We start from the raw sequence: 14901 nt of genomic DNA on the forward strand, positions 1-14901 counted from the left end.
CCTTGGCCTTACACACACTTCCTCACAGAGACAAAAAGAAAATGGTAATAAAACAGAAATTGAAGAATGTATTAAACAATAACAAAATATAACACAAACTAAAACAATCCCACCCCAGTTCCCTTTACGGTGATATAGAATAAACACGAATTCAACAATAAAGATGAACTAGCAAAAACTACACATGATGAAATCCATGAAAAACGGCAACTAATGTAATAAAATGGAGGTAGACAGTCCAGAGATCAGCACACAGTATGTGAATGTAAAGATCAGTCCTACCAGTATTTCCTGATGAGATGACGTGTGAATGGGATCAGGAATGCTCCCTTCTTTGCAGGATGACAACAAATCCTCAGACAGCCCTCGTGCAGCAGGAAGACACCAGACAGTCCATACACCCAAAATAGGAGACAATCCAGGACAAAACAAGAATCCACAGGTAGTAAACCCGAGGGAAGGCAACTCAGGACACGAAACAAAAGACTTCTCTCTCTCCTCTATAGAACTGGCCTCCTTTTAAATCTCACGCCGGTCTCATTGTCCCCAGCAGCCCCTGCACCCTCAGCAGACCACCAATCAGAGCTACTGCATGGACTGCTGGGACTTGAAGTTTCTTTACCCAGTTCCTGCTAATGCTAAATCCTGATGGTTATGAGTGTGAATGTTTTCTTAGAATAAACTCTAGTGATTTCAGGCAGAATTTATAATGTGGTTGCATTTCTAGACCTTTTTTATTTTAGATTTTCTTTTGTAACGGCCGCCCCTTACCCGGCCAGCAGCTACACCTCCAAGACCTGTGGCCTGGATTAATTGTTGAGGTTAAATCTTAATCAAGCCGTACCTTTAACAAATTAAACCTTTCCCCCACAAACGACGGTGTAAAAAAACACAAAAGAAAAGCAGATATGTAAACTTAAACTGATAAATTGTATTAAATGAAACAGACAAGCTAAACAAATTATAAATATTCCTCCACCAAAGCAACACCGTGACAAATCCTTAGATGAATATAACTACCCCTCCCTTGCCCTTGTAACATATAACAAACAACACATACCAAAAAAGAATGAATGAAATACGGAAATGAACGGTCGTGAACTTGAGTCCGAGTAACAATTGTCCTGAATGCAGATGACTGGTTAACCAATATATGAAGTGTTTGTAATTCCCGGAAAAAAAATGGAACAGCCTCACCGTGTATCCTCGGTGGTGGTGGAAAATGATCCGACCCCGGGGTCTCGATGATGAGGGTGTTGGAGTGAGTCCGGCGGAATGAAAAACAAACTGGATGGAAATGCGCGATGTGAAATACAGCAGGTACAGGTGGTTCGTGGTTGTATATCGAAAAATCTCCTTCCTCTTCCTCTTCTCTTGATTGTTTTTATAGTCCTGTGACGAATGTAATTGATTAATTGAAAACCGGTGTTTTCCAGGTTTGGGGCTGCGATCTCCTTCCATCAGGGGGACGGCATTCACTGACATACACAAACAGTACACGGGACGATGGAAACAAGACGCACGTGGTACGAACACAAACACTATTACTACTATGTAGCCCCGCTACACTTTAGTGCACCCACTCGACCATTTTTCTTCCTGAGAGCCATGGCTCTTGTCAAAATGTTTCCTTGAAAAGGACACTAAATGTTACGCTTATGCATGCAATAATTACCTGATACTGACATCAACATTTAATAATTTTTGAAATCAAATCTTGATAATAAACACAAATGAAAAAGAATGCCAAGCAAAAAGAAACCAGAACACAATTAGTGAGAAGGTGTATTAAAATACCCACTGCAATATGCCTAAGCAGCTTTCTAAATAAAATTGTTAACTTTTCATAAACAACAGATGTTTATATAAGTTAGTATTCCGATGCTGACTGGAAGAGATAAATTCATATTATAGCAACGGATGGCTTGGCATCCCAGGAGGCAGTGTGGTTCTGCACCTAATTATAATTATATTATCTGCACCTTTAATTATAATTTCTTTGATGTTGATTTAAACAGTTTGCTGTATTTAATTTTTGTTCTATTGGAATTGGAAGTGGGGGGGTTTGTGCTGGCGCAAACTCAAAATCTCCCTCCCAACTCCAATAGAACACTCTTCATGGATAGATAGATAGATAGATAGATAGATAGATAGATAGATAGATAGATAGATAGATAGATAGATAGATAGATAGATAGATAGATAGATAGATAGATAGATAGATACTTTATTAATCCCAAGGGGAAATTCACATATTCCAGCAGCAGTAACAATATTAAATTAAAGAGTGATAACAATGAAGGTATAACAGACAGACAATAATTTTTTATAATATTAACGTTTACCCCCCCAGGTGGAAATGAAGAGTCGCATAGTGTGGAGGAGGAACGATCTCCTCAATCTGTCAGTGGAGCAGGACAGTGACAGCAGTCTGTCGCTGAAGCTGCTCCTCTGCCTGGAGATGACACTGTTCAGTGGATGCAGTGGATTCTCCTTGATTGACAGGAGCCTGCTCAGTGCCCGTCGCTCTGCCATGGATGTCAAACTGTCCAGCTCCGTGTCTACAATACAGCCTGCCTTCCTCACCAGTTTGTCAAGGCGTGAGACGTCTTCTTCTTTATGCTGCCTCCCCAGCACACCACTGCGTAGAAGAGGGCACTTGCCACAACTGTCTGATAGAACATCTGCAGCATCTTATTGCAGATGTTGAAAGACGCCAGCCTTCTAAGGAAGTATGGTCGGCTCTGTCCTTTCTTGCACAGAGCATCAGTATTGCCAGTCCAGTCCAATTTATCATCCAGCCACACTCCCAGGTATTTAAAGGTCTGCACCCTCTGCACACAGTTATCTCTGATGCTCAATGGGTCCATGAGGGGCTTGGGCCTCCTAAAATCCACCACCAGCTCCTTGGTTTTGCTGGTGTTCAATTGTAGGTGGTCTGAGTTACACCATTTAACAAAGTCCTTGATTAGGTTCCTATACTCCTCCTCCTGTCCACTCTTGATGCAGCCCACAATAGCAGTGTTGTCAGCGAAGTTTTGCACATGGCAGGACTCCGAGTTGTATTGGAAGTCTAATGTATATAGGCTGAACAGGACCGGAGAAAGTACAGTGCCCTGCGGTGCTCCTGTGTTGGTGACTACAATGTCAGACCTGCAGTTCCCGAGATGCACATACTGAGGTCTGTCTGTGAAATAGTCCACGATCCATGCCACCAGGTATAAATCTACTCCCATCTCTGTCAGCTTGTCCCTAAGGAGCAGAGGCTGGATGGTGTTGAAGGCACTAGAGAAGTCCAGAAACATAATTCTTACAGTACCACTGCCTCTGTCCGAGTGGGAGAGGGATTGGTGTAGCATGCAGATGATGACATCCTCCGCTCCCAACTTCTCCTGGTATGCGAACTGCAGAGCGTGGTTGACCTGTGGCCTCAGATGGTGAAGCAGCAGCCGCTCCATGGTCTTCATCACATGTGACACCAGAGCGACAGGCTGGAAGTCATTCAGCTCACTAGGACTTGATACCTTTGGGACTGGGGTGATGCAAGATGTTTTCCAAAACCTCGGGACTCCCCTGTTAAACTCAGCATCGAAGTAATTATAATTAAAGGTCTAATATTAGGGACAATGCTGCAGAGCCTCCTGGGATGCCAAGCCGTCCATTGCTACAATTTATACAGGAGAAAGGCAAGTGACAACACATTGTAGGATATTATCTAAGACATGCTTGAAAATATTTGCTACACACAAATACCTGTTTCATAAATAATAAGTACTGAATGACTCAATAAAAATAAACAGTTACCTTACTTAAAGTCCTGACTGAAGATGAATTTTACTCCTTTTGAACTCGATATTCCAGAAGTGGAAGATTGTAAGGAGGTGGTGATCAACGTGGCAGTGGCTGCAGGGTTTTTGTTCCAACACAACTACTTCATGAGAAGTCATTGTTTGCTGATGGAGCACTTATTGCTCAAGTGACATTTTTCTGCATCATTTTAGTTGTCTAACTTGTAAACTTTTTCCACCATAAAATATTTATTTCAAACTTAATCTTTTTGTCTTAATTTTAATGGCTGCTTATTAGCAATTACATGCAAATGACAAAGGAACCAGCAGTTATCCATCTTTCCTGTGTGTATTCATCGTGCATTATTTAATAAAATACTTAGAAGGAAATGGAGGAGAAAGTAAAGAACTGAAAATTACCTGTAGCCTTTGTGACCCCTTAGGAACGATGTTGATCACCCCGCTATAAAGGATCGTCTATGGACCATCAGTGGCCATTGATGAAAAATTAATAAAACTGATAACTATATGCCCTTCTATTTTCTTTGGAGATACTTTTATTGGCAAAAAGCATCTGTGGACAGTATGGCAACTTGCAATCAGCCGAGTAACTGGTATGCGCTGTAACTGAAGACTCAAAATCGGGCTCAATTTAAAACGTTTTGTACCCACCACATTTGAAATAGTTTTTTGATGTAAAGGACTCATGAGGTGTCATATTGTAATAAAGTGATTTGACAGACGCAAATTAGAAGAGGATTATGAGCCTTTGCAAATTGTAGTGCCCTGAATCCGGACATGAGAGAGATACACTCCTCAGTTGGCTGCGGATTGTCAGAGGGGATGCCAACCATAAAAGAAACTCCTAAAAGTGTGAAAGTAGGAGCCAGACAGAGCCCTTAGAGCTGGGGACCTCAATCACCGTCTCTATTGGTTAAAGTGAAAACCTGCAGCCACTGCGGACCTCCAGGAATGTATTTGAGGAGCTCTAATCTACAAAGTAACTAAAATTTGTCTTTGATGAATAAAGGCCCTAACAAGGCATAGAGGTAAACACCAACCTTCATTATCAGCAAGGACTGAGTTCTAATTAGGACACTGGCTGGAATGAAAACCCGTAGGCACTGCAGCCCTCCAGGACCGTGACTGAGGACCCCTGCCTTAGATAGAACACTTCAGATGTGTCTCCCTGCTGCTGGGAGCCTCAGAATGAACCCTGGCCCTGTGTCAGCTGGGGATAATGTGGCTTTCAGGGGTCTTGTTCAGAAAGCGGACAACACCTGAGATGGCCTTTCCCTCGCCCAAAGACTAACCTTAAGGTGAATAAAATAGGTCCCTAATGTTAAGTCACTATTATAGGGCTCAAATGATACCAGAAATGTGAAACCTACTTATATACCTAATCTTAATTATTGTGAAATAACCAAGTGCCGTCCGTGTGAAACAACCAAGTGGCGTCCGCTTGCATCCATTTTCTGAACAAGAGCCACATTCAGCTTGGCTCTGGCCCCAGGCAAGTAAAGAGAGGCAGAGCTGGGCGGCATGTATTAGCAGACATTGTAACCAAGCAGCTGGGGCACATGGCACCACAGAAGACCTCAGTGGTTTGATGGTGTGCCTGCTGAAGAAGCCTACAGTCCATCACCAGTCTTGCATAATGTGCTGAAACCATCCCTCTTTCTCCTGCAGCCCTAATACAATATAATGCAAAACAAATGTGTAGGAATGACCAATGCAAATGTGATTGCATTTCAGTAACGTCCAGAAACTTCTCCAGGCCGCGCGTTCAGGTTGAGAATCCTTGACATAAGCTGACGCCTGTCCGATTAATTTACTTAGCTGGTGATACTGCAGCTTGTGTAACATGTACGTGCTAGGAATTTTAGATAATGCTAACAGTTTCTTTTTTAACAAATGCTGATAAGCAGATGCAGCCATTGAGATTTTTGTGAAGTCTGGTTTTCGTGTTTTGGTTTTTGGTGTAGATGTTGCCCATCCAGGGCACTCATGCAGTTGCCAATATGGCTAATCCAGCCTGGTCTATAATGCATCCATAACAAAGCAGAAGAGCATGGCACCCATCGTGTATAGGGGGGTTTTATTAAATGTCTGAAAATACAAATAATTATTTCTTTCATTTTCACATCTTCTTTCCTCATGAGATGTACTGTGAGTGATATTCAGTTATTCATATTTTGTCAAGCTGCATGGCCTCTGGTCAAAGCCGTTTGCATGAGTCTGTTCTTTAATTTTCCATTTTCACTGTCATTTATAGTTGCATGCATATTTTATTTGAATTATATTTGCATAATATGTCTTTTTACTAAGTGCTGTATTGTAATATTGAATTCAAAGACAGCTGATTTAAAAGTCGATTAACCCATTATTGTTTCTTTTCCTTATCTTTTTTTGCTTAATGATTTTATTCTTGATGCATTAAAAATCATTTTAAGTGTGGGAATATTTCATTATTTTATCCAATTTTTATAATTATGTTAGTGCTCATGTCAGCTTTTAAGTATTAATAAGATATAAAAAAATCAATATACAGTAAAACACCTTGGATACAAAGAATCCTTTCTTCACCTAAAAGATTTTGATAAAGCTAAATCCAATTTCAAATGAGTAAATAGAAAGTCAGTAAGTCAATATGCTCTCTTTATTCTTATAATTTCTGGATCATGCGACCTGTGCTAACCTAATGATGATTCACTCTTCAGTAAAACTGAATTGATGGTGTCCCAAGTAGCTTGCAGACCTTCCACTTAGTGGGTACTGCTACTGAGAAGCAGGGATTAGTGGCATACATAGAACTTTATTTGTTCCCAGGTGGAAATTTGTCTTTTTCCAGAATTTCTTTAAATAAATACATAAAAGGATAGATAAATAAATGTATATACTAACACACACTATTGTGTGAACACACACCAGAATGACTAACAAAGGAGAACATCTAAAAAGAAAGAAAACTTCTGACTTGGCAGTCACAGTCACAGTGAGGCATTACACAGACATATTGATGTTGGCATGAAGGAGACCCAGTAATGCTTCTTGACACATTTCTGCTGAATAATTTGTTGGCTGAAAGTCCTCAGTGTTGGTGTGTCAGAGAGAGGATGTGCAGCATTGTTCATAATAGCACTCAGTTTTGTTTTAATTCTCTCCTTTGCTACGACCTCCAGGGGGTCCAGAGTACTGAGCTTACCCTTTTAATTAGGTCGTTGATTTGGTGGGCGTCTCATGAAGTGATGTTACCAGCCCAGCACAGTATAGAAAATTGCACTGGCCATCACAGAGTTACAGAAGATGAGAAAGATGTCACTTCCCACACTGATGGAATGTGGTCTCCTAAAGAAAAAGAGCCTTCTCTGCCCTTTCTTATATAGTTCCTTTGTGGTTCGAAACCAATCCAGCCTGTCATCGATGTGGACCCTCAAATACTTGTGAATGTAGACAATCTCTACATCCACTCATTAAATAGTGACTGGACATAGAGGGTATTTGGTGCAGCAAAAGTCAATGCCCACTTTCTTGGTTTTGCTAATCTTAAAATGCACACAATTCTCTTTTTATGAAAAAACAAAGTTCTCCACATGATTCCTATACTTTGTCTCATCCCCTTTATCAATACACCCCATAAGTATAGAATTTCTGCAACTGACATGACCTGGGGCCTCATGTATAAATGGTGCATACGCACAGAAATGTTGCGTAAGAACATTTACATGTTTAAATCGCGATGCATAATACCTAAACTTGGCGTAAAGCCACGCACATTTCCACGGTAGCTGATACCCTGGCGTACGCAAGTTATGTGCTTGGTTTTGCAGACTAGCGGCACACAGTGTCAAAGCAGAGCTACTGTTCCTGTGAGGTTACCCTTTCTTTTTCAGATCCACATCCCTGACGCGGCTTTATAAATACACTGAAATTAACCACGTTTTGTTTATTAGTTTAATGCATCTGATTGTAATTAACCTGTAACAATATAATGATCCACAGAATGGTCAAACTATTCCAAATACCATAGCTGCTTTAGCATTGTTACTCTCACTGCACCTTCTTCTTCTTCTTTCAGCTGCTCCTGTTAGGGGTTGCCACAGTGGATCATCTTTTTCCGTATTACTCTCACTGCACCACTCGGAGTATTTATATCACTGTATCTGAGAACAGTAGCTGATTGGAATGAGAATTATCGGTATACAGCATCAAGCACACGCTGCCTCAGCCATTCGCTGTTTGAACTGGTCTCATTCGACCAACGCTTCAGAGCATTTCCTGTTCAGACTTCGCAGTTTACAAACAGTTTCATCCCAAGAACTATTCACGCACTCCATTAGTCCATCAAGTGCTACTTGTAGAACTGTCTGTACAGTACTTGCAAGTTTACAGTAAGGTAATTGTACTTATGATAGTTATAATATTGCACAACCAGAGCTACTTTATAAAGCACGTATTTACATATGATGACAATATTATTTTTAAGATGAAATTCAGCAAAATATATTATATTAAATAGATAAAAGTTTAACTTTAACTACATGGTGCCGCTGCGCTAGTGAGGAGCTTGAGCTTCGTTCACGGTTTGTTCCTGCCTCTTGCTGTATTCTTGCTGGGGCTGGTGCGACACTGGAAGGATAGATGGATAGAATAATTAAACATGTACTACGAAGATATTTCAATGTTCCTTAAAAGTTTAGAAGAATCGCCATTCTATGCTTACAGATGGCTTAACGTCTATTACAGAGCTGATTGTGTGGCAATTGGGTATTTGGAGAAAGAAAAGTAAGGACAGGAATTGGGGGTTAGTACATTTGAAAAAGACAGTACTGCTACAATAAATTATTTCACTGAAGGTCGCGCATGGCGCAGCAAGCATCTTACGTAAGACATGAACTATCACTGCGCCACCGTGTTCCCATGTTTAATAACGTGCTTTAACTCCTATCATCATAAAAATTATATCAAGTATACATCTCAGTATTTTAATTATTCAGAGAGCTGTAATATTACAAATGTAATGGATTCTGAGTCCTGTCAGCGGAAGAGAAAGCCCGGAAGCACGTAGTGATTCACACACTTAGAGCACATAGAAGATCAAATACAAAACAAAGCATTTCACGTGCTTCTTTAGTTATGATGGGATTTGAGAAATTAGTAAATTAAACAATTTTAAGATGAAGTTTATGATGTTCTGCTTTAATGACAAAATAAGCTACGTGATTAAATTGGAAATTTCGAGATTAAAGTTGACATTTCGTGATTTTTTTACACTGTGTGCCTTTTTTTTCTCTGTACCCTAATAAGCTTTCATATGACACTCAGGCGGTGGGCTACAACTCGCCTTTTCACAGCGACTTTGATATCTGACAACTTCTTTTTTATTTCGGGCACTGTGCGACTTTGTGATCTTGAGCTTTCGAGTTTCTCTGACATGCTAAGTCACTCGATCAACTTCCTTTTGCTGTTTATACCACTGTTTAAACCAACAAATAGTAAGTTTTTCCTTGCCTCCACTGGGTATTCGCTGAAATTCTTCTATTTTCCCTAGTACTTTTGCCATTGCCTTTTCACAGAACACTGAGCTTAAGGGCTATTTATATTAATTTGCATATTCAAAAAGGTGTAATTCTGGGAGGAGTTGGGGCGGGACAGCAGGCGCGTGCTCGTACATCAATTTCCACACTGACCAGGATTTATGCAGTGGAAGAACGTGGAAGTTGACGAACGCACATATTTATGCATCTGGATTTTTTTGTGCATAAGTACATTTTCGCTTTTGTGCTTATGTCATGTTATAGTGCAAATTCTACGCACGGCATTATGCACGGTGCCCCTGGTGTTATATTTATAGTCGGAGGTGTAGAGAGTGAAGATAAAAGCAGACCTTGTGGTGCTCCAGTGTTGCTCACATCCATATCAGAAACATAATCCTTGAGTCTCAAAAACTGAGGCCTGTTTGACAAAAAGCCCATTATCCAGGACACCATAGGCTCATCCACCTGCGTATCTCTGAGTTGGCAGGATAGTATTGAAGGCAGTGGAGAAATCAAAAACCATAATCCTCACAGTGCTACCAGCTTTGTCCAGGTGATAATAAGAATTGTGGAGCAGAATGATAATTGTATCCTCAACTCCAATCTTTGTCCTATAGCCAAACTACAGTGGGTCCAGATGGTCTAATACAAGAAGTTAAAGAACTTGGACTTCACACTTAAGGACATGAAGCGATGCAAAGGATGGGCCAGTGGTACTCAGGGTTTCCTTTATTAATTTTTTTTTCAGTGGAATATATAAAATATTGCATCAGTGTGTTAGTGAGTAGTGTCATTTTCAAGTCTCAAACTAAAAGCTCTGGTTTTTCATTATAAATCAAACCATATAGTGGGGGAAACTCTCTCAAGAGCAATATTCAATTATATTCCGATATTGTTCTCTAATCACAGGTCAGTCCATTAATACAGCTTCATTTAGAAATATAAACTAGTAAAATTAAATCTTGCCCCAAGTGGAGGAGTTCAAGTATCTCTGGGTCTTGTTCATGAGTGAGATTAGAATGGAGCAGGAGATCGACAGGCAGGTCGGTGCGGCGTCCACAGTGATGCGGGCTCTGCATCGGTGTGTCATGGCGAAAAAGGAGCTGAGCCGTAAGGCAAAGCGCTCAATTTACCGGTCGATCTACGTTCCTACAGGTACAACTAACCAGGAAGACCCAGGACACACTGGAGGGTCTATGTTTCTAGGCTGGCCTGGGAACACTTCGGGATTCCCCCGGAAGGGCTAGTAGAAGTGGCCAGGGAGAGGGAAGTTTGGGCATCTCTGCTCAAGCTGCTGCTCCCGCAACCTGATCTCGGATAAACGGAAAAGGATGGATGGATGGATGGATAAAATTAAATCTATACTATACTGTAAGGGGAATAAAAAATTGCTTGAAACTGCCTGCCTGTCAAACTAAGACACCCTGACTTCAATTGTGCCAGCACACTTTATATTAGGAAACGAGATCCTATATAACATTTAACTTTGTAACTTTTCTCTTTGATAACAGTTTACATCTTCTTCTTCTTCTTCATTCGGCTACGCCTGTTATTCTGTCAAACAAATGTTTAGATAAGACTTTCAATGATTAACTGATTTGAGACCTTTGGATGTTATTTAATGGCAGAGGGATGTTGCTACAATACACCTTTTATCTGAGTGCTCATGGGTCGGACTGAAATGTTTACTAGCTACTGTATGTCAATGAACCCAAGTGATAGCAGGAACTGTACTCTTAAGACTAAGCAGACTTGCTGCTCACTTGATGAGCCTACAACAGGCGGTGTAAATAAAGGATGTCCTTGGATATCTTTTATAGTGATGACTCACGAATTTTTTAATTTACTATTTTCTGCTACACATACAAAATAAATAATTAGAATTTTTATCTATACCTACAGAATTGAATACATTTGAATGTAAATATTACAGTATCCAATGACAGTTAACTAAGATAAAGTAAAATGTGCTAAACCATAGCCAGATAGCAAAAGAGCAGAAAGTCCAGTTAGGGCTGATCCTGGAGAAAACCGGCCTCTAGAGGCCTGGAGATTTAAAGAGAATAGTCAAGCTGGCCAAAGCCAACTGGCAAGGAACAATTGACACCTCAACTGCTAATTAACAACCTACTGCTGATTGGTCATCTGCTTTTCTCTTTAAGTAAAACTTGCAAGGAACTCAAGAAATACATGTGGGACTTTAATGCCAATTCATTCTTAAGTTTAAAATGGTGTTGTGGCAAGGAGGCTTCAAGATGAAGCACAAAGATCATGTCTGCTGCTCTTCTGATAGGTGACAGCATCTCCCAATATCTTTGAAGGTGAATTTGGCATGATGCATGATTCTATAACTACCACATGGCTCCTAAGCTCCTACAAACATGCATCTTGAGTCTTGTCATGTTTTTCTGCATACATTTCCTGAATAATTTTATTTCATTTCCCAAACTGGTCCCAGTCCCATTGGAGTAATGCATAGCAACTTACCATGTGGTCAGTCTTGATTTCTTCTTCTTCTTTCGGCTGCTCCCGTTAGGAGTTGCTACAGCAGATCATTTTCTTCCATATCCTTTTGTCCTCTGTATTTTGTTCTGTTACACCCATCACCTGCATGTCCTCTCTCGCCACATCCATAAACCTTCTCTTAGGTCTTCCTCTTTTCCTTTTCCCTGACAGCTCTTTCCTTAGCATCCTTCTCCCAATATACTCAGCATCTCTCCTCAGCACATCTCCAAACCAACGCAATCTCGCCTCTCTGACTTTGTCACCCAACCATCCAACTTGAGCTGACTCTCTAATGTACTCATTTCTAATCCTGTTCATCCTCGTCACACCAAGTGCAAATCTTACCATCTTTAACTCTGCTCCCTCCATCTCTGTCTCCTGCTTTCTGGTCAGTGCCACCGTCTCCTACCCATATAACATAGCTGGTCTCACTACCGTCCTGTAGACCTTCCCTTTCACTCTTGCTTTTATCCATCTGTCACAAATCACTCCTGACACTCTTCTGATGTCTCCAAATTATACAACTTCAGATCTATTAGTGTGTAAGCATATTTCGTATACCGTGTTAAATCCAGAAAAAATACAAAAAACAATTATCTTGAGATAAATGTATTCAGGTGATCAGACATCATTAATCACTAAAGACCTTTTCACAGCACTGTTGCATCCAGCAGGGCCATGGGGCACATGCTTCCTGGGAATGTGTTCTTTTAAGATTGTAATCATACTCAAAACAATATATTCATCCCAGCAATCATAGCAGAGATACAGTATTAAGAGGGAAATGATGGCATAATATAAAGGATATTGTGAGATTTTTAAGACTTCTGACAAACCCCAACTGCACTGTGTATCGGTGCGGCAAACCTCTGTTTACACACGCAGGGATTGGCAAGTTTGCAGGTTTACCACATAACACGTCTGACACCCAATGGTTAATGTGGGAAACATTTAAAACCAGCCACTGACCTGGTCTTGTGGTATTTTTTCTGTTTTATCTCCTACAGAATGAGTGTGTTCCAGTCACTGATCCACAGCCGCTAAACCAAACCTGATGAGGGAGGCCATCTGTTCCTAAATTAAAAAGGGAGGTAATGCAGGGTAACTGATAACGTCACTGCTTGTTTGCTGTATTTGTGTGTACTGAAGTGGCAACTCCCGTTTGAATAAATGCTGAGACTGTTTCTGTTTGCCTGAAAATAAAGCTCATTTTCTTGGAAGTCTGGACTCGCCTCTTTCTCTCTTGTGTACGTCAGTGACTCACACATCACAAGATTTAACTTGCTTTTACTCTTAATAACAAAACAAGCGAGAAAGCACAAGGGATGGTAAAATTGTCCTTCAATGTTTCAGTGGGGTCTTTGACAGTTGCAAGTCCATTTTCAAAGTAGTCAGAGTTGGAGGCAGAGACACAGTTGTCTTAGGCACAGACAGGCATGGGATGACGTCCATGTGTCTATAAGAAAGGCTTCAATGAGTGGCTGGGCAGCTGTATGCTCTTTTATACTCGGGGTTTCCAACTCTGGTCCTGAAGCACTTACTGAGGTTGCAGGTTTTCATTCTAACTCTATTCTTAATTAGTGACCAGTTTTTGCTGCTAAATAATTTTAATTGGCTTACTCTTTAATACTCATAACCCCTCAATTATTTCTTTTTCCCTTAATTAGCAAATAATAATGAAATAAAAAAATGAGCCAACGTATAACCAGCTAACCTGTGCTAACATGTTCCCATCATAAACAATCTGAAAATAAAGAAAGGTAAAGGTCTCAGTAATGGTGATCTGCTCAGGTCCACAAAACATTTCAACGGTGTTCATAGAACAACAGAAAATGAACAGTTCATGTGAACTGTGCTCTTGAGTAAATCCTGAAGTCAAATGAAGCCACAGTAGCCGAAGTACATAAACAAAATGGAGTTTATAATGGAAATAATAAATAACAGAATGGTGTAATTTTAGTAAGTAAATAAGTGAATAAATTTAATTTATATAGCACTTCTCAGGAACAAATGCCACACATTGCTTTATAAACAGTCATAACAGACACACACATGCATGCTAACAAATTAAACCCAGGAATAAAATGCATAAACACACACAATAATACATAGTACCAGACAAAAGCAAGCTTAAACAAATTAAGACCAGGAATAAAATGCAAAGACATCTTCTTATATAATATCGTGGCTGTCCATTTGTCTGTCCAGGATTTTAAATCACCTGTAGCTTGCAAACTGTTTGAACTATTGACTCAAAATTTGGTACATATGTACTATGTGACGTCTACTGTAAGATTTCAGGGTGATGATTGACCTCCAAGGTTATTCCTCTTTTTATTTGTGAATTTCCCCTTGGGATTAATAAAGTATCTATCTATCTATCTATCTATTTTTATTTTATTTTATTGTAGAATAAAGTCTTGCAGCGGCCAGCAGGGTGCCCATGCGGCGCATGTGTACAAGTGTCGATCTCATTCCCTACCACCTTCATCGTCACTCCGCCTACCTCTTCATATCTTAAATCAGCTAAAGTGAAAAATTAAGGAAAATGTACTAAGTAATTGCAACCCAAAAACTGATTTAATCAGTTTTAATGCGAAAACATGCTGATGAAAGAAGAGAAGAAGTGTGCCACTAGGGTGGAGAAAAGGAGCTGCTCAGGAAGCATCAAGCATATCAACCTCTGAACAAATGAATGCTAAACGTACAGAGAAAAAGGATGAAAAATATGAATGCTCAAGTCAAGTGTATTCACTGCACGTTATAGCGAAGTGCTCCATTACTGGTACACAATAAAACTTGACAACGCACAAAAGCAAACTTAAAAAAATTAAGACCAGGAATAAAATGCGTCGGTAATGTTACAAAAGTAAATCTTAACAAATTGAAACAGGAATAAAATGCATAGACATGCACATAAAACAAACTAAGGCTAGCCAAAAGTGCACTTGAATGAATGGGTCTTAAGCTTCTTTTTAAAAATGTCCACAGTATTCAATGATATCACTTCTACAGGACGAGAGTTCCATAATTTAGGGGCCACAGGCACAAACGCACAGTCTCCTTTTGTT

The sequence above is a fragment of the Polypterus senegalus genome, chromosome 11 (genome assembly GCF_016835505.1).
Source record: "Polypterus senegalus isolate Bchr_013 chromosome 11, ASM1683550v1, whole genome shotgun sequence".
NCBI lineage: Eukaryota > Metazoa > Chordata > Cladistia > Polypteriformes > Polypteridae > Polypterus > Polypterus senegalus.